Source organism: Bos taurus, chromosome 6, assembly GCF_002263795.3.
Source record: "Bos taurus isolate L1 Dominette 01449 registration number 42190680 breed Hereford chromosome 6, ARS-UCD2.0, whole genome shotgun sequence".
Lineage (NCBI taxonomy): Eukaryota > Metazoa > Chordata > Mammalia > Artiodactyla > Bovidae > Bos > Bos taurus.
The window spans coordinates 62,961,396-62,985,285 of NC_037333.1; the positions used below are offsets into that span (position 1 = coordinate 62,961,396).

The 23,890-nt window shown below is 35.9% G+C and overlaps 1 protein-coding gene and 1 long non-coding RNA gene across 2 annotated transcripts in view; both read right to left on the bottom strand.

The window, feature by feature from the left end:
* KCTD8 (potassium channel tetramerization domain containing 8) overlaps positions 1–23,890 on the bottom strand; it is a 262,947-nt gene that overhangs the window by 126,743 nt on the left and 112,314 nt on the right.
* LOC132345512 (uncharacterized) overlaps positions 1–23,890 on the bottom strand; it is a 174,869-nt gene that overhangs the window by 40,431 nt on the left and 110,548 nt on the right. Inside the window, exon 2 of the long non-coding RNA XR_009494888.1 lies at positions 1–22,909. This exon is cut by the window's left edge and continues 40,431 nt beyond it. This is a non-coding gene — a long non-coding RNA (uncharacterized lncRNA). The remainder of the gene's footprint in view (positions 22,910–23,890) is intronic.

A 23,890-nucleotide genomic window follows, 5' to 3' on the forward strand; every position in this document is an offset into this window, starting at 1 on the left:
TTCACTTTTCACTTTCATGCATTGGAGAAGGAAATGGCAACCCACTGCAGCGTTCTTGCCTTGGAGAATCCCAGGGACGGGGGAGCCTGGTGGGCTGCCGTCTATGGGGTCACACAGAGTCGGACACGACTGAAGTGACTTAGCAGCAGCAGCTATCAAAAATGATCATTCACAAATTAATTGCATTTTTGACAACAATGAAGTTTTGTAGACAGTATCCTGAAGACTTCGAGAAAAAGCTCTCCCATTTTACATGTTTCTTAATAAGTTTGTATTACATTCTCTCCTAATTCTTTTTTAGAGGGTCTTTCTGTAAAAAATGATTTCAGTGTCATTATGTGAGGTGGAACCAGTACTGGTCTGAATCAAGTTTCTCATGAACTACTCGTGGCTTGACCAAACCATCGTGTGACTATGAGTCATTCATTCAACTGCCCAGCCTCAATTACCTCACCAGCAAAGAAGGAAAATATGGTAAAACTGCCTCACTACTGGAAGTGAGCCACAACACTGGTATCACCAAGGACGTTTTAAGAAATCTAGAAACTCAAGTTCAGACTTGCTGAATCAGAACTGACATTTTAACAAAATCCCTAAGTAATTTCTGTACACATTAAACTTTGAAAAGTGTTGAAATAATGAAATTTAACAGTTTGTGAAAGCAGCTAGTAAATTGTAAAGTTCAACAGAGATGTAACACAGCCATTATTCTCATGTTCTTCATTCCAATCAGAGATACAATTAACCTTGAGCTTTTTCTTTACAATTAGATTAAAAACAAGCACCTCAACACGAATCAGCCACAGGTGGCAGAGGCCAACACAATGTTATAAAGTAATTATCCTCCAATAAAAAGGAAAAAAGAAAAAAAACAAGAGTTCCAGCACAAACTTTTGTACTAGATTATAGACGACTAATGCATACTTATTTGAATGAAAAACAAAAGCAATATTTACTCAAAGAATACACTAACACTAATTCAAAAGATACATGCACTCCAATGTTCACTGCAGCATTATTTACAATAGCCAGACATGGAAGCAACTTACATGTCCAACATAGGTGAATGGTTAAAGAAGATGCAGTATATTTGCATGATGAAATATTACTCAGCCATAAAAATAATGAGATTTTGTCCTTTAGGACAACATGATTGAATCTAGAGGGTATTATGCTAAGTGAAACAGATCAGACAGAGAAAGACAAGTACTGCATGATCTCATTTATATGTGAAATCTAAAAAACAAAAGAAAGTAAAATGGCAAGAGTCTCAGAGATACAGAGAAATAAGTTTTTGCCAGAAGGGATGGGGTGAGATGAGGCAAAATAGCTGAAAAGGATTAAGAGGTCAACCCTCCAGCAATATAGTAGGCAAACCACAGAATGTCACATATAGCATTGGAAATATGGTTAATAATATTGTAACAACTTTGTATGGGAAAGATGGTTACTAGACATCATGGTGAACATTCCCTTATATATGTCAAATCATTATGTAGCACACCTGAAACTAATATATTCAGTCAATAAAAGTCAACAATATTTCAATAAAGAAACAAGAAAAAAGTGAGTTGAATTATAAAGCACCTGTTCTAAGCATAATATTAATAATGAAAGTGAAAGTCACTCAGTCGTGTCCGACTCTTAGAGAATCCATGGACTATACAGTCCATGGAATTCTCCAGGCCAGAATACTGGAGTGGGTAGCCTTTCCCTTCTCCATGGGATCTTCCCAACCCAGGGATCAAACCCAGGTCTCTCGCCTTGCAGGCAGATTCTGCACCAGCTGAGCCACCAGATAAGTCCAAGAATACTGGAGTGAGTAGCTTATCCCTTCTCCAGTGGATCTCCCCAACCCAGAAATCAAAGCGGGGTTTCCCGCACTGCAGGCAGATTCTTTACCAGCTGAGTTACCAGGGAAGCCAATATTAATAATAGTCTAATACATAATTTTCTTAAGATACAAAGGCCTAAAATTATTAGTTTTTGTTCTTCAGTGTTACAGTGCCAATACAGATGGAGAGTGATAGCTAGCAAAAGAGGAAGGTAGATTTTAAAATGTAATTAAATCCAATAATGTGTTTTGTACAGGTCATATAGGGAAACATTCATGGAGCAGCATGCACTAAATTTGGAAATCATTCTTAGTAATCCAAATAAATAACTTTCTAAATATCTTGGAATTAGCTTTACCACATAAAATTTAAATGTTCATTCTAAATTTGACCTCATAGATTTTAGTGTAGAGGAGACTAGAGTGAATATAACTTCAATTTTTCATTTAAGACCATGGCAGCTTCCATCTACTGGCATTTCCCAGCAATACCATGAGAAATATACTATGACATCTCATGGCTCAATACCTCACAATCTGGCTACTGCAGATACTTTATGTCCTATATAGAAAAGCCCCAATAATTCAGGAAAAAAATGCACATGAGCCTGCCAGCTTTTTCTATTGTCTTTGTACTTTTCAGTGTAACTAAAAGCCTCACACTTCAGATTAGCTATGCCAGGATTCCCTGGTGGCTCAAACAGTAAAGAATCCACCTATAATGTAGAAGACCCAGCTTCAACCCCAGGGTCAGGAAGATCCCCTGGAGAAGGGAATGGCAACCCACTCTAGTATTCTTGCCTGGTGAATTCCATGGAAAGAGGAGCCTGGCAGGCTACAGTCCACAGGGTCACAAAGAGTTGGACAGGACTGAGCAATCAACACACATAGACACAGACATGCCAGAATCACAGCAGTTGAGTGAATCTTTTGGTTGGTCTTTCAGCCATCAGTGATACACTGTTACAACTTCCTGCAAGATTTACAAATGTGGGTCAAACCTCAGGAACATATTTCACTTATAAAAATTATGCTCACTCAACTATTTGCTTGAAACCTCAGGTCAGTGCTGTCTTTACTTTTGTATAATACTGTTACTAGTTCATTCCTGTTTTATTTAGTTCTGCCTTTCTCAAATACATCAGTGTATCTTCTTACCTTTTGAATTTCTAGAAATTTTATTGTCTCTGAACTTCTTACTCTAGTTTCCACAAGTGTTTGTTATTCATGGATGTTATCAATATCATTATCTCTATCAATATCAGAACATTATCTATTTTGCAGGGACTGAAGCCCATCTTTGTAGTAGCTTTCAGTTAATTGTGGGATTCAGTTTTAGAAAAAAAATTAGAATTGAAAATCAGAGTGACCTGGGTACAAATCACAGTCTGACAGTTACTAGAAGTGTACACTTGAGCTAAATTACCTAACTACTGTGAGCCTCAGTGAATCTGTCTATATAGCAGGTATGAAGAAATGGCCACCAGAGATTCACACCAGATATGTGAAAGTTAAATAAGGTAATATACGCAGGGCACTCGTACACAGTGAACGCAGGCACTCAGTTTCATGTTGTGATGATGACGGTGACAAAGACAATGTGTTAGTGATGCTGATTCAGAGTTTCAATTACTTTCCTGTTTGAGCAAGAGAAGGGAGGGCTTTCTCCCCTAGAGCAGAGACGATATTGTGACACTGACCCTCCAACACCATCCTCATCTCCTGTCATTAAAGTATCACAGATGTCATGGTAAGACAGGAAGACTTTTTGTGGATCATCCATGTTAAACATTTTTCATCAATGGAGAAACTGTTCTATAATCCCACATTCATTACAAATTGAGAAGACATGGTAGTTTTACATGACTTCTAAAGAATGTCCATGAAAAAAATTACATTTCTGGAGTTACCTGCTTCTTCTCAGTTTGGCAATAGATTTTTGATGGAAAGAATGGCTCTAATGGTAAGAACTCTTAATACATTAATACATTAATTTGTACTATTAAATTTTACTATTAGTACATCACTACAGTCCATTCTAAAGGAGATCAGTCCTGGATGTTCTTTGGAAGGAATGATGCTAAAGCTGAAACTCCAGTATTTTGGCCACCTGATGCGAAGAGTTGACTCATTGGAAAAGACTCTGATGCTGGGAAGGATTGGGGGCAGGAGGAGAAGGGGACGACAGAGGATGAGATGGCTGGGTGGCATCACTGACTCAATGGATATGAGTTTGGGTGAACTCTGGGTGATGGACAGGGAGGCCTGGCGTGCTGCAATTCATGGGGTCACAAAGAGTTGGACACGACTGAGCGACTGAACTAAACTGAACTGAACAAATTAAATACATGTTCTTAATTTTACATCCTTTCATGATGTCAAGAAAAACAAAGAACCAGAGTATTAATAACATACAGACACTCCCTTAGTTGGGGATATTTTAATTCAATGATAATAGGAATACAATCAGCTCCTATACACATTAACAACCGTAGTATTTTACAATTATCTTCTTTTAGAAAGACAAATACACTCAATATAATATTCTCTATTCTATTATAAAGCACTGAGAAAATTATTTGGATTCAATGAGAGAAAACAGATCTCAGAGTCTTAATGATGGGCTAATCATGTTGTTCTTGATATAATAAATGTGACACCATATGAATATAAATTAATCTGCCATTGCCATTTTTGAGTAGAAAATTTTATTGTTCATCTTTCTTGTTAATTTGGAGATAGCAATTTACAGGGAAAAAAGCCACAAATAAGTTTCCATACAGTTACTGCACAGAAACTAATGAACCCTCAAGTAAAACACAGACCAAATTTCTCTCAGATCATCACGCTTTAAGAGACATAAAGATTAATGCAATATGCTAAAAAAAAAAAAAAAAAAAAAAACACTTGAATGAGTCAGAAGACCTAAATTTAAGTCACCATTCAATTATTTTATAGCTACACAATCTTGAGTAAGTCACATCTTCTAAATTTCAATATTCTTAATTTTCATAGAAGAACTTGGACTAGATCAACAAATGTTTTTTTCCAACTGGTCTCCTTGACAGTCAAATCCTCTTTTTAAGCACATTCTACACAGAATTTCAATACGTTTCTAACAGATGACAGTGGATTTGCTCTGTTGGAAAGAAGATGAGAGAAACACGGTCCAGCACCTACAGCCTTACTTGTCACACACCGCTATTACACAAATACCTTAAATGTTGTTTCAAATCAAGTGTCTCCACTTCTAAAAGTTATTCATCACAAGTTTATGAATTTCAGTCCTTCAACACAGAGGAGAATGGAATATTATTCAAATGTTATTCTCAATGGTACGACAGAGCCTAAGTGCTTAATAAATGGTCTTTATCTGCAATTCTATCCTACATTTATGTACTATTTTACTTCTTACAAAGCACTTCCAGTTTCCCAGTCTCTCACTTGCTTTTCCACTTATGAAATAGGCAAGACAAGTATAAATAAAAGAGGAGTAGGTTCCTTCTCACTGTATTCATCTTTCTCTTTAAAATTTTTCCAATAGTTAGGAAAAGACAAATTCATCATAATAATTCCATTATGAATGATTATATTTTTATCACACCACACTACACACATGTTCCATACTCATTTTACTCTTTCAAAAATGCCTTTTGCTTTATATGAGAGACCAGGGATTCTCTTCCTTGGCACAACTAACATCTGGGATTGGATAATTCTTTGCTGTCCTGTGAACTATAAGATGTTTAGCAGCACCCTGGCCTTTACCCTCAATACAGTTTTTAAACTACCCCCATTGCTATAACCTAAACTTTTAAAATGTCTTCAGATGTTGTCAAGTATCTCCTGGGGAGAAAAACAATCCCTAGTTGAGAGCCACTTGACAGACAAACACTGAGACCAAATGTAATGGCTAAGTCATTTTAATATGCCTACCGTATTCTCAACTATTTGCACACATGAATGGAGAACAATGCCATTCTTTTGCTGTTGTTGTTGTTGCTGTTTAATGGCCCAAATAATGAGCTGAATGCACTGAAGCCTTTTCATTTTATCCATATGGAGACAATGGAATGAGTACATCATCGAATACACAGGTACTTTATTAGACCTTGTAAAAAACACTGTATCTTTTCATTGACAACTGAAGATAAGGATAGGAAATCTAACATAAAGACCAGGAAAGATGTGAGTCCTATCATGAATATTAATTATACCGAACAGCAGGCTGTATAGAAAGCATTAGATGCTTAAGTCACCAGTAAATTAGGAAGCCTTTTGTTGGAGATATTCTAGATAAAAACATATGCTACTGTCTTAAAGACATAACTCAATACTTCTTAAATACTGTGCTTTACCACATCCTTCAAGGGATGCACAGCAGTAGTGCAACTGTCAAGGGCAGAACTGAGCACAAGCTGGGTATAACTAAAGTCAAGTCTTCAATGAATACCTAAGGACAATACATAACTGACAGACAGTCCTTCAAGGAAGGTCCTGGTGATTACTCAAAGCTGACGCCATCACTCATCCATTTCTCCACACATTTATGAAATGATCACTTCATCTGATAATATGTAAGAGATGAGAAAGTGAAGATAATACAGCAGCTGAGTTAGAGATGTGGTGTATGAAGGTGGATGAGATTGATGATGTAAACATGGACAAAGGCAAAAACACAAGGCAAATCCAAATGTAAAAAGGAGTAGTGGCTGTATTATTAGTTGCCAGATAAATTTTTTACAAAGTTCAATCACTTTATATATTTAAAAATTAATATGCATAGAAAATAAAATATTCATAATCCTTAACACACTAAAAGAGGTATCATCAAAATATACGGAGCAAAGAATATCACAAGTATGAGAAAAACTGAACAGAATGTAACTCTGGATAGCATTTCCAATTTTACTGTCAATTGAAAATGCAGAAATTAGGACAGAATTTGAAGGATAGAATTAATAAAGTTGAGTTAATAGCTATAGTATATTGAACTTAGCAGTCTACAGAGAGATATTACATTAATACTTTTTATTCCAATAAGCCACTGAACATTTTTTAAAAGTCACTGAATACATTAGGTGTCTACTACATGCCAGGCATTCCTCCAGTAACTGGAATACAGCAAAGAAAAAAAAGAAAAATTCTCTTCACTATATAGCATACATCTGTTGCATTAAGCCACCAAGAAAGCTTCAAAAAATTCCAAGTACATACATTTTTAACTACAACAGTATATAGGAATAAATTAAAGACTTATTTATTTAATATTTAATAAATTTAAATATTTAATAAATTAAATATTTCGGGCAAAAACCTCATCAGTCTTTTTTCTTTTTTTTAAATTAAATGTTAATGCCAATTTTATCCAGGATTATTAGTTCTGGAAGTTTACATTAAGAAAATAAACAGAGATAGGCATGCAGATTTAGCTGCAAGAGTAAATTTACCAAGGCATTAACTACGTTAATAAAAGCTTCATAGGATTTGAATTGTAAATTTATGGAAAAAATTTCAAAAAACCATATGAATGCAATAATACACAACCTTTTAAAACAGAGGTTTGAGGGGTATAGGTAATAATATGAGAAACTCTATAAACATAACAATAAAAAAATCCAAGATACACTCTAATGTACATATTCTGATCACAAAGGAATAAAACATTAAAGTGATAACCATAAATATTTGAAACTGAAGATATTAAATAAATAAATACACATCGGAAATTTTAAAGTACTTGGCTCAATTGTTTTATAATCAAAGTGAAATCCAAACATACAACCACAGATTACCTAGAATACATCCAAAATGAGAATAACCTATATGAAAATTGTTTAAAGACTTTTCATCAGACAAGGGATAATACCAGGAAAAAATTTTTAGATAACAATAGAAGTATTCAAATAGACAATTAAATACAATAATTATTCTGGCAAACATTTTTTAATTATCTATCTAACATTTTTATAAAGTTAGGAATAAAAAAATGTACATATAACACATATAAAAAGATTTGGGAAATATGATACTATGTACCAGTCTGTGTTAACAAAGTCGATTATCTCAATGAAATGGAAAATTATTTTTAAGTGAAATACTTAACAAGAACAAATAAGCAAAGAAAAATTTGAAAACCCTGAAAAGACCATTAGTCACAGAAGACATTTTAAAGAGATGAAAGAATCTTCTGCAGGAATGACAGTTTTATTAGTGAATTTCTTATGGTTTCCAGACTAGATAATACTTGTTATGGTGCAATATAGATGCAAGAAAAATGCTAGTCTTTTAGAGAATAGAAAAGATGATAATGATCCTAAGTCAACGAGAAGACTATAACTTCCAAGGACCTCTGACCACAACAGAAGAAATTATTGAAGAATTACAAAATAAAATTTTAAAATTTTGAATAAAATATTAGCAAACCAAATTGAACTGAATATTAAAACCGTAAGTCAAAAATACCAACAAAGATTCACCTCATAAGTATGAAATAGCTTAATATTAGACTCTAAAATAACATATTATCAATAAAACTAGCTAGGAAAAGGATCATCTTCATAGAGTTGAAAATTTATAAGGTAAGTTTCATAAAGAACACTTCCTTACAGTCAAGAATCAGGTCATACTCACATAGTTAGCATTTATTTATTTTGATTTATGGTGAGTCATTGAGGGCACCCATCCAAAAGAAAGACCCCCAAATTGTTGTTATTTCTGGTGTATAAAACAACAGAACATGAAACATACAGAAAAACTACAATTATAAGAGAAAGCATGACTGTTACAAAATATTAACTGAAAGATTAGAGATAAAAAACATTCAAGTGGCTGAGAAGATAAAAGTGCAAACTTTGTTATAGCAGTAACAGAAAATATAAAAAGTCATAATATCATAAAATTAAGATATTCCAAGCATTGAATGTGTGATATCTACTTGGAGAAAACTACATATCTTAATTAGGAGATATAAAAATAATTGATGAGGACTTATTTTAAAAATGAATAAAATTATAGGTCGGCTCTGATAGCAAAAGAAACTTAGAATAAAATAAAAATGGTACATAATAAATCCCTGAATGAGAGAAGTCTTTTATTTTTAAACAGGATTGAAGAAGTGATAAACGAAAACCCATTTAATAAAATTAAAATAACAAAAGCAGAAATATTTAATTATGTATGTAAAAAAATGAATTAATTCAGGTAAGAATCTGAACCTTCTTGTCATAAAAGAAAAAATAATTAATAAACATCTCTAAAATGTTCGATCTTATAATAAGTTAAAATGTAAAGCAAATTACAATTACAAATTAATTTAACTATGATAGAGTTAATCAGAGGAATTTTTCAAAAGTATATATTTTGAATTGAACTATTTAGAGAAAGGAAAGAAGAGAAGATGGTGAAGCAAATAAATTTTACTTAGGAAAATTTCTCTTCATAAGACCTTATATATACTCACAATAAAACAAAGTAGATAGACAAGTGAGGCCTGTTTTGAATAGAGAGGTACATTCAAAATTTAAAGCAGGAAAAAAATGAGATTTCTTCCTATTTTCCAGTACCACTGCATTTTAGAGGCAAGGAAACAAACAGGTTTAAATCCTGAATCTATAGTTTAATGCTGGGCAGCACCTAGGCCTCACTGACTTTATATCCAAAATGAAGATATTACCTACCCAATTTATTACCTAATGGGACTGAGACCAAAGATACTGCAGAAATTTACAGATAGAAAGGTAATTAATACTTGTAATACAGTCTGCTTTAAATTTTCAAAAGCTTTTTTTAAAATTCAAAGTATTTTTATTACAATTCATACTTTATTTCTTGAGGAAAGAAGAAACACACTACACACAGCAAGAATTTGGAAATTTGTTTTGGGTGTATAGTGGAAGTAAAGTGAATGAAAGTCACTCAGTCATGCCCAACTGTTTGCAACGCCATGGACTATACAGTCCATGGAATTCTCCAGGCCAGAATACTGGAGTGGGTAGCCTTTCCCTTCTCCAGGGGATTTTCCCAACCCAGGGATTGAATCTAGATCTCCCGCATTGCAAGCGGATTCTTTACCAGCTGAGCCACCAAGGAAGCCCAGGATCAGTCAAATTGTAAAAGGAATTTTAAATGGTTGTGTTATTGATTCTTCCAGAGTGCTTAGGACCCCTAACAAAATACCCAAACAAATTAAGAGCAAGAGAAAAACCTGTTTTTAAAGTACCAGTATTTCAGTGAATGTGAAAATTAAAGTCAAAGTCGCACGGTCCTGTCCGACTCTGCCACCCCACGGACTATGCAGTCCATGGAATTCTCCAGGCCAGAATAGTGGAGTGGGCAGCCTTTTCTTTCTCCAGGGGATCTTCCCAACCCAGGATCAAACCTAGGTTTCCCACATTGCAGGCAGATTCTTTACCAGCTAAACCACAAGGGAAGTCAATGTGAAAACAGGATTAACTCAAAGTGTGTGTGTGTGTGTATGTGTGTGTGTGTGTCTGTGTGTGTGTGTATCATTTTATCTACGTCTATAGAAAGAGAAAGAAAGATTCAGTTCAGTTCAGTTGCTCAGTCATATTCCAACTCTTTGAGACCACATGGACTGCAGCAACCCAGGCCTCCCTGTCCATTACCTACTCTCAGTCTTTACTCAAATTCATGTCCATTTAGTCAGTGATGCCATCCAACCGTGTCATACTCTATCATCCCCTTCTCCTTCTGTCCTCAATCTTTCCCAGCATCAGGGTCTTTTCAAATGAGTCAGCTCTTTGCATCAAGTGGCCAAAGTATTGGTGTTTCAGCTTCAACATCAGTCCTTCCAATGAACACCCAGGACTGATTTCCTTTAGGATAGAATGGCTGGATCTCCTTGCAGTCCAAGGGACTCTCAAGAGTCTTCTCCAACACCACAGTTTAAAACCATCAATTCTTTGGTGCTGAGCTTTCTTTATATTCCAACTCTCACATCCATACATGACTACTGGAAAAACCATAGACTTAACTATACAGACCTTTGTGGACAAAGTAATGTCTCTGCTTTTTAATATGCTGTCTAGGTTGGTCAAGGAAAAGGCAATGGCACCCCAGTCCAGTACTTTTGCCTGGAAAATCCCATGGACGGAGGAGCCTGGTAGGCTGCAGTCCACGGGGTCGCTAAGAGTCACGCACGACTGAGCGTCTTCACTTTCACTTTTCACTTTCATGCACTGGAGAAGGAAATGGCAAGCCACGCCAGTGTTCTTGCCTGAAGAATCCCAGGGACAGCGGAGCCTGGTGGGCTACCGTTTAGCCCACCAGGGTTAGACACAACTGACGCGATTTAGCAGCAGGTTGGTCATAACTTTCCTTCCAAGGAGTAAGCGTCTTTTAATTTCATGGCTGTAGTCACCATATGCAGTGATTTTGGAGCCCAAAAAAATAAAATTGGCCACTGTTTCCCCATCTATTTGTCATGAAGTGATGGGACTGGATGCCATGATCTTAGTTTTCTGAATGTTGAGTTTTAAGCCAACTTTTTCACTCTCCTCTTTCACTTTCATCAAGGGGCTCTTTAGTTCTTCTTCACTTTCTGCCATAAGGGTGGTATCATCTGCATATCTGAGTTATTGATATTTCTCCCGGCAATCTTGATTCCGGCTTGTGCTTCCTTCCACCCAGCGTTTCTCATGATGTACTCTGCATAGAAGTTAAATAAGCAAGGTAACAATATACAGCCTTGACGTACTCCTTTTCCTATTTGGAACCAGTCTGTTCTTCCATGTCCAGTTCTAACTGTTGATACTGACCTGCATATAGATTTCTCAAGAGGCAGGTCAGGTGGTCTGGTATTCCCATCTCTTTCAGAATTTTCCACAACTTATTGTGATCCACACAGTCAAGTCTTTAGCATAATCAATAAAGGAGAAGTAGATGTTTTTCTGGAACTCTTGCCTTTTCGATGATCCAGGGGATGTTGGTAATTTGATCTCTGCTTCCTCTGCCTTTTCTAAAACCAGCTTGAACATCTGGAAATTCACGGTTCACGTTCTGTTGAAGCCTGGCTTGGAGAATTTTGAGCATTACTTTACTAGCATGTGAGATGAGTGGAACTGTGTGGTAGTTTGAACATTCTTTGGCATTGCCTTTCTTTGGGATTGGAATGAAAACTGACCTTTTCCAGTCCTGTGGCCACTGCTGAGTTTTCCAAACTTGCTGGCATTTTGAGTGCAGCACTTTCACAGCATGATCTCTCAGGATCGAAATAGCTGAATTGGAATTCCATCACCTCCACTAGCTTTGTTGGTAGTAATGCTTTCTAAAGCCCACTTGACTTCACATTCCAGATGTCTGGCTCTAGGTCAGTGATCCCATCATCGTGATTATATGGGTCGTGAAGATCTTTTTTGTACAGTTCTTCTGTGTATTCTTGCCACCTCTTCCTAATATCTTCTGCTTCTGTTAGGTCCATACCATTTCTGTTTTATTGAGCCCATCATTGCATGAAATGTTCCCTTGGTATCTCTAATTTTCTTGAAGAGATCGCTAGTCTTTCCCATTCTATTGCTTTGCTCTATTTCTTTGCATTGATCACTGAGGAAGGCTTTCTTATCTCTCCTTGCTATTCTCTGCAACTCTGCATTCAACTGGGTATATCTTTCCTTTTCTCCTTTGCTTTTTGCTTCTCTTCTATTCACTGCTATTTGTAAGGTCGCCTCAGACAGCAATTTTGCTTTTTTGCATTTCTTTTTCTTGAGGATGGTCTTTATCCCTGTCTCCTGTACAATGTCACGAAACTCCATCCACAGTTCATCAGGCACTCTGTCTGTCAGATCCAGTCCTTTAAATCTATTTCTCATTTCCACTGTATAATCGTAAGGGATTTGATGTAGGTCATACCTGAATGGTCTAGTGGTTTTCCCTACTTTCTTCAATTTAAGTCTGAATTTGGCAATAAGGAGTTCATGGTCTGAGCCACAGTCAGCTCTTGGTCTTATTTTTGCTGACTGTATGGAGCTTCTCCATCTTTGGCTGCAAAGAATATAATCAATCTGATTTCAATATTGACTATTTGTTGATGTCCATGTGTAGAATCTTCTCTTGTGTTGTTGGAAGAGGGTGTTTGTTATGACCAGTGTGTTCTCTTGGCAAAACTCTATTAGCCTTTGCCCTGCTTCATTCTGCCAAGATCACACACACACACACACACACAAACCAAATGCTTTTGCGTTCTTTACATATATTTGTTCCTTTTTATCTTGTTAGTTCAATCCCATATCTGTTCTTTTTTCTTCCCCATTTCTTACTACACAGTGGCAGTGGCTCAGCCAACCTTTGATACAACAAAGATCAGAAAACTATTAGTTCCTCTAATAGGACATACGGCATCAATTAGTACTTTCAGTGGAAATGGATATTGGAAAGCAAAGTCTGTCATCTTTGACGTGCCGTATCTTACATGTGAGTCCTGAACTAACAGTGATTTCCTAAGGTTTTTAGAACTTGTTGTAGGCCAAAATAATACCTCTCTTCCTGCAAAAGATTTTTTAAAAAAAGCCTAGACCTACCTAATCCTCAGATCCTGTGGTTATGTTATCTTCAATGAGAACAAAAGACTTTGCTGATATAAATTTAAGGGCCTAGAGTTGTGGAGATGACACTGGCTTATCTGGATTATTGGGTGAGCCCAATCTAATCAAATTCAAGACAGTAGAAGAGTGGGTCAGAGATGTAATATGAGGACTCAGTCCACTGCTGCAAGCCTTGAAGTGAAGTGTCAGTCGCTCAGTCTTGCCTGACTCTTTGCGACCTCATGGACTGCAGCCCACCAGGCTCCTCTGTCCATGGGATTTTCCAGGCAAGGATACTGGAGTAGGCTGCCATTTCCTTCTCCTGGGGATCTTCCCAACCCAGGGGTTGAACCCGGGTCTCCTGCACTGCAGGCAGATTCTTTACTGACTTAGCTATGAGGGAAGCCCTTGTTGCAGGCATTAAACAAGGAGAAAATGGGGCTACAAGCCAAGGAATGCCAGTGGCCTCTAGAAACTAGAAATGACCTCTGTGTACAGCCAGCAAGAAAATGAGGTCCTTTGTTCTACAACCATAAGAAACTTAACTCTGCAAAAAACTCAAATGAGCGGGGAAATAGATTCTCCTTTAGAGCCATCAGAAAGGACTGCTGGCCTGCCAACACCTTGATTTTAGCTCCATGAAACCCTTACTGAGCTTCTGATCTATGGAATTATAATACATTTATGTTGCCTAAGCTGCTAACTTTGTGTTAATTTGTTATGGCAACAACAGAAAACTAATATAAAATTGCACACTTAGAGAAAATGTTAAAACTCATTTGAGAGAACATAGGACAATGATAAAATTCTCAAGTTCTATCAAATACTTCAAAGCACTAACTGATTGTAAAGCACTTATGTTAATCATTTATTAAATATCATCAAATAATATTATCTAAAAAGTATAATTACTACTAATACTAATAATAACTAACATATATAGAACGCCAAGTGTTACCCAAAATGTGTGACTAGTATTGGCTTACTTAACCTTCTGGAAGACCTTATGGTAGATTTGGTTTTTATCCATATCTTACAAATAAACAAACTGAGGCTTAGTGAGATACAATAAATTCCCTAGATTCACTCATCTAGTAAAATGTAGAGATGAAACTCAAACCCTAATCTCTGGAAATAAATCTTGTGGTTTTAATACTATAATAATGTTATATATTACCTGTTAATATAGTCAGCAAATTTGCCTTTGTGTCATCTGCATGTTTTGGAGGCTCTGTGGTCCAAATATTTTACTGGAGTTCTCAAAGACCCAGGATCAAAACCTTAATAGAATAGTTAATACCCTCTAAAGTTTGCAGAACATAACAGCATATGAATTTTTAAATAAATAAAATATAAAACACTTCGAACATTGACATTTATAAATATGAATAAAATAGTAAGAAGTTGAATTAAAAATAAATATTCTGCAACTTCTTATAAAAATAATTCTTGAGAGCAAGAAATCTGTCACTCACTCTCATAGGTACTGTGAATATTGCACAGTTCTTTATTGAAGAGAAGTGAAAATTTATATTAACACAGAAATATGTATGGGAATATCAACAGTCTGCTTAATCATAATCTCCAAAAACTGTTAATCGCCCTACTATATTTTACCCAAAAAATGGCTAAAACCCTGGTACCATATATATTCATATAGTACCAATAAAAAAGAATGATCTATCAATATATACAATAATATGACTCCTAGATGCATTTTTCAAATTGAAAGAATCAGACTCAAAAGGTTATATATTATATATTTGTATTTGTATCATATTATGAAAAATACAAACTACAGGGATGGAGAACAGATCTGTGCTTATCTGGGGATGGATGTGAGAAGAAAGGCTGTCTATAAAGAGAGTTAAGATTCTGTGCTATATATGTTCTATATATTGATTATGGTGACAGACATAATTTCATTCATTTTTAAAACCTACATAACTGTAAACCAAAAAGAGTAAATTTTATCATATAAATTTAAAATATATAAAAAGTTACTAGAGTAGATATAATGGAATATTGAAAACTACTCAGGAGACAGAAAATAAAAAGATGAAAAAATAAAAATCAAAAGACACAAATATAAGGACAAAACAGCAAAACAGGCTTACAAATAACTATATCTATCACTACATTAATCATAAACTTACTAATATTTTTATTAAAAATGAACAATTCTAAATTACAATTATAAAAACAAGAATTAAGTATGTGCAATCTTTTTCACATATTAAATATAAACACTTAGATGACTTAAAGTAGATAGATAACAAAAGATACAACTTCATAACAATAAAGATACAACTTCATAACAATAATCCTTAGAAAACTGTAGTGGTTTTTTAGAAAAAGTAATCTCCAGGTAAGGAGTACTATAAAAATGAACAGATATAATTCAAATGAAAAAAGGATCAACCATTTATCATAATTCCAAATACATATGGACCTAATAATTGAGCTTCAAAATACATAAAACAAAATGACACAACTAAAGTGAGAAATAGTTACATAATTATTGTTGAAGGATTTAAACCTCCTCTTTCAGTAATTCATAAAACAATGAGACAAAAAATCCACAGGAATATATAAGATTTTAACAACACTATCAACCAACTTAGAATAACTGACAAATTTAAAACATTACACCAAAATATTGAGAAGGAACATATTCCAAGATAGACCAGTACTTTGAAAGAATCTGAATCATATAAACTATGTTCTCTGATCATAATATTAAAGAACACTAACAAATATATCTCAATGATCTCAATGAGATCATCAAATATATCAATGATCTCATTGCCAGGTATTTGGAAATTAAATATCCAATAATTGTTTCATAACTGCCCAATGAAATAGTTGTACAAAATATAAAAGCATTGTTCAAATAATTAAAGACAAAACCCAATGGAAAAACTACATGAAAAGACATTTCAAAAATAAAACACACAGATGTTCAATAAGCACATAAAGGCATTCAAGTTCATTGGTCATCAGATAAATAAAAAATAAACCACAAATACCCCACAAACTCACTAAATTAGCTAAATTTAAAGACTGAGAGTGACAAAACTTGGAAAGGACATCAAGAAACTGGAACTCTGGATTGTTGATGAAACTGAAAATGGTACAGTCACTTTCAGCAATGGTTTAGCATGTTCTTATGAAATTAACACATCATTTGATACAATAATTCTACACCTAGGTTTTCAAAAGAGAAAGAAAACATGCCTGAATAAAGAAATATACAAGAATGCTGGGAATTTTATTCATAACAAACAAAAGTTGGAGGCATTCTAAATGCCCACATAAAGATCAATGGGTAAACAAACTCTGGCATATCTAAAAATGGAATACTATTCAGCAATAAAAGGAACTGAACTCTAGAAAGCTGTTCTGTAGAACAATGATTCTACAGTATATGCTGCTGCTGCTGCCGCTAAGTCACTTCAGTCATGTCCGATTCTGTGCGACCCCACAGACATCTGGCAGCCCACCAGGCTCCCCCGGCCCTGGGATTCTCCAGGCAAGAACACTGGAGTGGGTTGCCATTTCCTTCTCCAATGCAGGAAAGTGAAAAGTGAAAGTGAAGTTGCTCAGTCATGTCCGACTCTCAGCGACCCCATGGACTGCAGCCTACCAGGCTCCTCCATCCATGGGATTTTCCAGGCAAGAGTACTAGAGTGGGGTGCCATTGCCTTCTCAGCATATAGGAAGAGGCAAAAAGACACAGAATAGCCAATAAATTATTGAAAGAGAAGAAAATATTGGAAGATTGAAACTACACAACTTTAAGATTTCTACAAAGCTACAATAATCAAGACAGTGAGGTACTGGCAACAGAATAGACAAATAGATGAACAAAACAGAATAGAAAGCCCACATGCTGCTGCTGCTGCTAAGTCACTTCAGTCGTGTCCGACTCTGTGTGACCCCATGGACTGCAGCCTACCAGGCTTCTCCATCCATGAGATTCTCCAGGCAAGAACACTGGAGTGGGTTGCCATTTCTTTCTCCAAGAAAGCCCACATAAATATATACAAATCTCTGACAAAAGAGCAAAGGCAATACAATGAAGTAAAGACAGTCTTTTCAACAAATGATGCTAGAACAAATGAACATCCAGACAAAAAATGAATTCTGACACATACTTTACCTCTATCATAAAAGTTAACTCAAAGTGGATTGCAGGCCTAAATATAAGGCCTATAGGAGAAAACCTGAAAGAACTTGGTTACTACTTCTGCATTTGTCCAAATGTTGACCATCTTTCTGATGATAACTTTTTAGATACAAGACCAAAGGCATGATACATGAAAGATATAACTAATAAGCTAAACTTCATTGAAATTTAAAACTTCTAGTCTGCAAAAGACAATGCCAAAAAATGAGAACACAAGCCACAGACTGGGAGAAAATATTTGCAAAAGACATATCAGATATAGAGCTGTTATCCAAAACAAAGATACTATTCAAACTTTAACAATAAAAAAAACAAAAAACCTAATTAGAAACAGTCCAAAGACTTTAACAGATAACTCACCAAAGAAGACACACTGATGGCAAATAAGCATATGAAAAGATGTTCCACTTCATATGTTACCATGGAAATGCAAATTAAAACAGTAATGGGACACACTTATTAGAATGGCCAATATCCAGAACATGTGACAACACCAAAGGCTGGTGAGGATGGGGAGCAATAGGAAATCTCACCTATTGACAGTGGGGAGAACACTTTGGAAGACAGATTATCAATTTCTTACAAAACTAAACATACTTTCCTACGTTATGACCCAGCAATCACTCTCTGATGTTTACCATTAGAAGTTGAAAACTCATGTCCACACAAAACACACAGATGTTTACCACAACTTTATTATAACTTCCAAAACTTGTAAACAACCAAGATGTTCCTCAGTAGATGAATAAATAAGTAAACTGTAGTACATCCAGATAATGGAATATTACTCAGTGCTAAGAAAAAGTGAGTTATCAAGTCATGAAAAGACATGGAGTAAATTTAAATATGTACCACTAAGTGAAAGAAGCCAGTTTGAGAAGACTTCATATCGTATGATTCCAAGTAACATTCTGAAAAAGGCAGAACTCTAAAGACAGTAAAAAGATCAGTGGTTTCCAAGAGTTGGAGGATGAGGGGAGAGGTGATTGCAGAGCACAGAGGATTTTCAGAGCAGTGAAAATAACCTAATGATGGATACATGCCATTGTACGTGTGTCCAAACCCATAAAACTTACAAAACCAAGACTGAACAATAACTTAGACCATGGGCTAATAATGATGTGTTAATGTAGGTTCATTAATTGTAACAAATATATCACTCTAGTGGGAAATGTTGATAATGGAGAAGGTTGTGCATATGTAGGGACAAGGGTTATATGAGAAATCTCTATTCCTTTCCCTCAATTTTGCTATAAAACAAAAATTATTTTTTAAGTAAAAATAAAAGAACTGAACTGATAATGCAACAACATGGACAAATAAGCTGAGCAAAAGAGATGATGACACAAGGGCACAGGCTATATAATCCCATCATAAGAAGCTCAAAAACAGCCCAAACTAATCTATGATGATAAAAGTCTGAAGGGTGCTTGCCGTGGAGGAGTGATGGTCTCAGAATTGACAGGAAAGGCAGGATGGTATTTCCTGGTGTGATACTTCCGTATTTTAATAGGGTTGTATTTTATGCACATGTATATATTTGTCACAACTCACTGAATTGTACATAAAATAAGTTCTAGTTTACTGTATGTGAATATTATCTAAATAAAATAAAATTTTAAATCTATAATAAGTAATATAGACCTACTGAACTTTCAGGTCTTTATCAACTATAAAACATACAAAACACACAAAACACAAATATAGTTTACATGATAAAATATGTTAATAGTAGTATTAACATAAACCAAAGATACTGTGGTTATGCTGAACTAAATCAGTTTACTCATCTGAAAATAAAACCGGCCACCACATTAAGGGGGGGGCATATTTTGATTTCAATATATCTACGTGCGGATTACTAACTAGTTCTATTTTTCTCTATTCAAACAACTATCAACTTTCCAATTACACAGAATCACATGACACTACTAGGGTTTATTTATCAGTTAGACATGCATCCTTTACACCTTAAGTACACCCTCTCTCCTCTGCTACTGGCTACAAAATTAAAGCACGTGGATAACACAGACCTAAAAAACAATGCAAATACAGACATAGAATCAGTCATTCTAACACAAAGGCCAAGCATTGACAGAATCTTCTTACAGTAATTTTCCAAAGGTTATCATTGAATTAAAAACACAGTATTTTAATACTAAGGAATTCCTCTAAATATGTGAAACAATGGTGCTCTATAGGTTAGTTTGAGAAACAATGCTATTAACCTTCCCTTTCTACTACCAACACAGGCTTCTCTGGGCAACAAGGAAGAAAGTAATGGAATGTGTGCCCGTCCCCTACCCTCCTCACTGTTCGTAAGCCTTACTTTGGTTCACATTATTCTGTTCTTGTTTCTGTGTTCTTTTGTTGAGTCCCAAGAAAACACTTCACTGCCTCTCTTAAACCTTTTAGGACACACTGTAACTGAACTACTTTGGCATGTTTCTCAGGTCTGGATGGTTTAGACAGTTACTACTTTCTTTATTCGATATTTCTACATGTTTTGTTCATTTCCAGTAAACCAATACTTAAGTTTGAGAATATCTTATTAAGTACTAGGAACAATAAGTTAACCTTTAATTTTTAAATTTTTAATTTTATCATAGAAACTATTTTTAACATTCAAAATTGTACTTTTAGTATAACAATTTTCATGAATAATAAATACAAAAGAAAATGAATATCAGGTAGATTCAAACATACTAAAGAAAATTAGAAATGTTCTCAAACAGGTTCTTGGCAGATTAGAATAAAATGCCCTAAGGAATTAGTTTCAAAAGTACTCTTTGGTTAGACTTATACAAAGTGAGCCACCAGGGAAGCCCATACAAAGTGAACAGGAGAACTAACAATTAAGTAATAGGTATATTCAACCAGGATGGATAGCTTAAACAAAAATACGCCATTGGTCCTAGCTATCTAAGTGACAATTTATATAGCCCTAATTTACTATATAAGCTTCCCACATGGCTCAGCGGTAAAGAATTTGCCTGCCAAGGCAGGAGACTCAGGTCCAATCTCTGAGTAGGGAAGGTTCCTGTGGAGGAAGACATGGCAACCCACTCCAGTATTCTTTCCAGGAAAATTCCATAGATAGAGCAACCTGGCGGGTCATAGTCCACGCAGTCTCAAGGAGTCAGACACGACTGAGCACATACACACAATTTATCATACAGTGTTCATAAAACCTTAAATTAAGTTCTGAAGAGACAGAATATGATCAGGATCAGCTCAATTTACTATGAGGAATAGAAAATTTTATATATTTAGTGTATATACTGATCAAGTCTTCACCCTTTTATTATGTCTCAAACATAAGCATACTCTCCTCTGGTCAGAAGCTTTTAGTATTTTTTGGCTTCTTTGGTTTGTTTTTTGTTTGTTTGTTCCTTTCTTTCTTGTCAATTCAACTGGACAAAACTGTATTCTCAAGTACAAGATTCTCCACAAACCAGAACACTGGGGAGAAGACACACTGTGTTACTAAAATTAAAATTGATCTATATGTTACCTAGATAAAAAACAAAATAGAACTTTTAGCAATTGTGTATCATGAGTGAGGTTTCAAAAAATGTGTTCAAAAGACTAAATTCTGGAGCCAAGGGAAAGACAATGAACAAAATAAAAGAATAATTTGAGGGGCTTATATCCTACTATTGGAACTGAGTTCATAGACTACATGGCTATGCTTTAATATTAACAATTTGCTATCATATTAAAGGAAAGGTATGAACATTAGATAGATCTGCATTTGAATAGCTGAGCAGACCCAGATCTCTATAGGACTCCACTTGAGAATTCAGCAGACATTTGCAAGCTCTCTTTCAAATGATTATATACACATTTATATACCTTAAAGGCTTGGTTTTGCCAAAATGACTTTACGATTGCAGGATCATTCAGTCCAGGGTCTTAGTTGACATCTGTAACCAGAGACTCTGGTCCTGATTTCAAAGATAATTACTAGGGAGATGTCATAGCAAACTATCAGAATTGACTGATTTTACTTCCCTACATCCAATATATTCTGTTCAGTTCAGTTCAGTTCAGTCGCTCAGTCGTGTCCAATTCTTTATGACCCCATGAACGACAACACACCAGGCCTCCCTGTCTATCACCAACTCCTGGAGTCCACCCAATCCCATGTCCATTGAGTCGGTGATGCCATCCAACCATCTCATCCTCTGTCATCCCCTTCTCCTCCTGCCCTCAATTTTTCCCAGCATCAGGGTCTTTTCAAATGAGTCAGCTCTTCACATCAAGTGGCCAAAGTATTGGAGTTTCAGCTTCAACCTCAGTCCTTCCAATGAACACCCAGGACTGATCTCCTTTAGGATGGACTGGCTGGATCTCCTTGCAGTCCAAGGGACTCTCAAGAGTCTTCTCCAACACCACAGTTCAAAAGCATCAATTCTTCGGCGCTCAGCTTTCTTTATAGTCCAACTCTCACATCCATACAAGACTACTGGAAAAACCATAGCCTTGACTAGATGGACCTTTGTTGGCAAAGTAATGTCTCTGCTTTTGAATATGCTATCTAGGTTGGTCATAACTTTCCTTCCAAGGAGTAAGCATCTTTTAATTTCATGGCTGCAATCACCATCTGCAGTGATTTTGGAGTCCAGAAAAATAAAGTCAGCCACTGTTTCCCTGTCTATTTGCCATGAAGTGATGGGACCGGATACCAAGATCTTAGTTTTCTGAATGTTGAGCTTTAAGCCAGCTTTTTCACTCTCCTCTTTCACTTTCATCAAGAGGCTCTTTAGTTCTTCTTCACTTTCTGCCATATTTTAAATTCCAACGCTAAACTTCCTTATGGTGCTAACAAAAGTGACAAAATCAACCAGTCACGGACTTCCTCTACATCTTAGGTGCAGCCACTAACTGATTGCATCAGTTTCCCTCTGGTGGCTTGTTAATCAGCCAAAGTGACTATATCACGTGATTGAACTAATTAATAGGTGATCAGAGGTCATTTTTAGTGACAGATCTCAAGCTCCAGAGAAAGAATGAAAATATGTCAAACCAAAAATGAATATATTCAAATGTCACCTCACCTCTTGGTTGCATGAAAGAAACTGGATTGTTATTCAGTCACTCAGTCATGTCCAGCTCTTTGTGATCTCATGGACTGCAGCATGCCAGGCTTCCCTGTCCTTCACCGTCTTCTGGAGCTTGCTCAAGTGCATATCCATTCAGTCAGTGATATAATCCAACCATCTCATCTTCTGTCATCCCCTTCTCCTGCCTTCAATCTTTTCCAGCATCAGGGCCTTTTCTAACAAGTCGGCTTTTCACATCAGGAGGTCAAAGTATTGGAGCTCCAGCTTCAGCATCAAATGACTGTGTAGCAGTGGCAAAAAGAGAAACCTGTCATGCTGGGTGGCCCTCTTTAGTTCTCCAAGTCATCATAAACTGGGACTCTCGTTGAGCTTGTGCCCTTTCTAACAAAATATACAATCTTTTTTTAAAAGAAATAGATCTCTTCATGTTTAGTAGGAGGTATTGGGATTTTACTTAGCTTATATGCAGAGTACATAATGCAAACTGCCAGGCTGGATCAAGCACAGCTGGAATCAAGATTGCTGGGAGAAATATCTATAACCTTAGATATGCAGATGACACCACCCTTATGGCAGAAAGCAAAGAGGAACTAAAGAGTCTCCTGATGAAAGTGAAAGTGGAGAGTGAAAAAGCTGGCTTAAAACTCAACATTTAAAAAAAGGAAGATCATGGCATCCAGTCCCTTCACTTCATGGCAAATAGATGGGGAAACAACGGAAACAGTGAAAGACTTTATTTTCTTGGGCTCCAAAATCACTGCAGATGGTGAGTGCAGCCATGAAATTAAAAGACACTTGCTCCTTGGAAGAAAAGCTATGACCAAACTAGAAAGTATATTAAAAAGCAGAGACATTACTTTGCCAACAAAGGTCAATCTAGTCAAAGCTATGGTTTTTCCAGTAGTCATTTATGGATGTGAGTTGGACCATAACGTAATATGAGCACCGAACAATTGATGCTTTTGAACTGTGGTGTTGGAGACTCTTGAGAATCCCTTGGACTTCAAGGAGATCTAACCAGTCGGGCCTAAAGGAAATAAGTCCTGAATTTTCTTTGGAAGGACTGATGCTGAAGCTGAAGCTCCAGTACTTTTGGCCACCTGATGCAAAGAACTAACTCATCAGAAAAGTCCCTGATGCTGGGAAAGATTGAAGGGAGGAGGAGAAGGGGACAACAGAGGATGAGACGGGTGGATGGCATCACCAACTTGATTGACATGAGTTTGAGCAAGCTCCAGGAGTTGGTGATGGACAGGGAAGC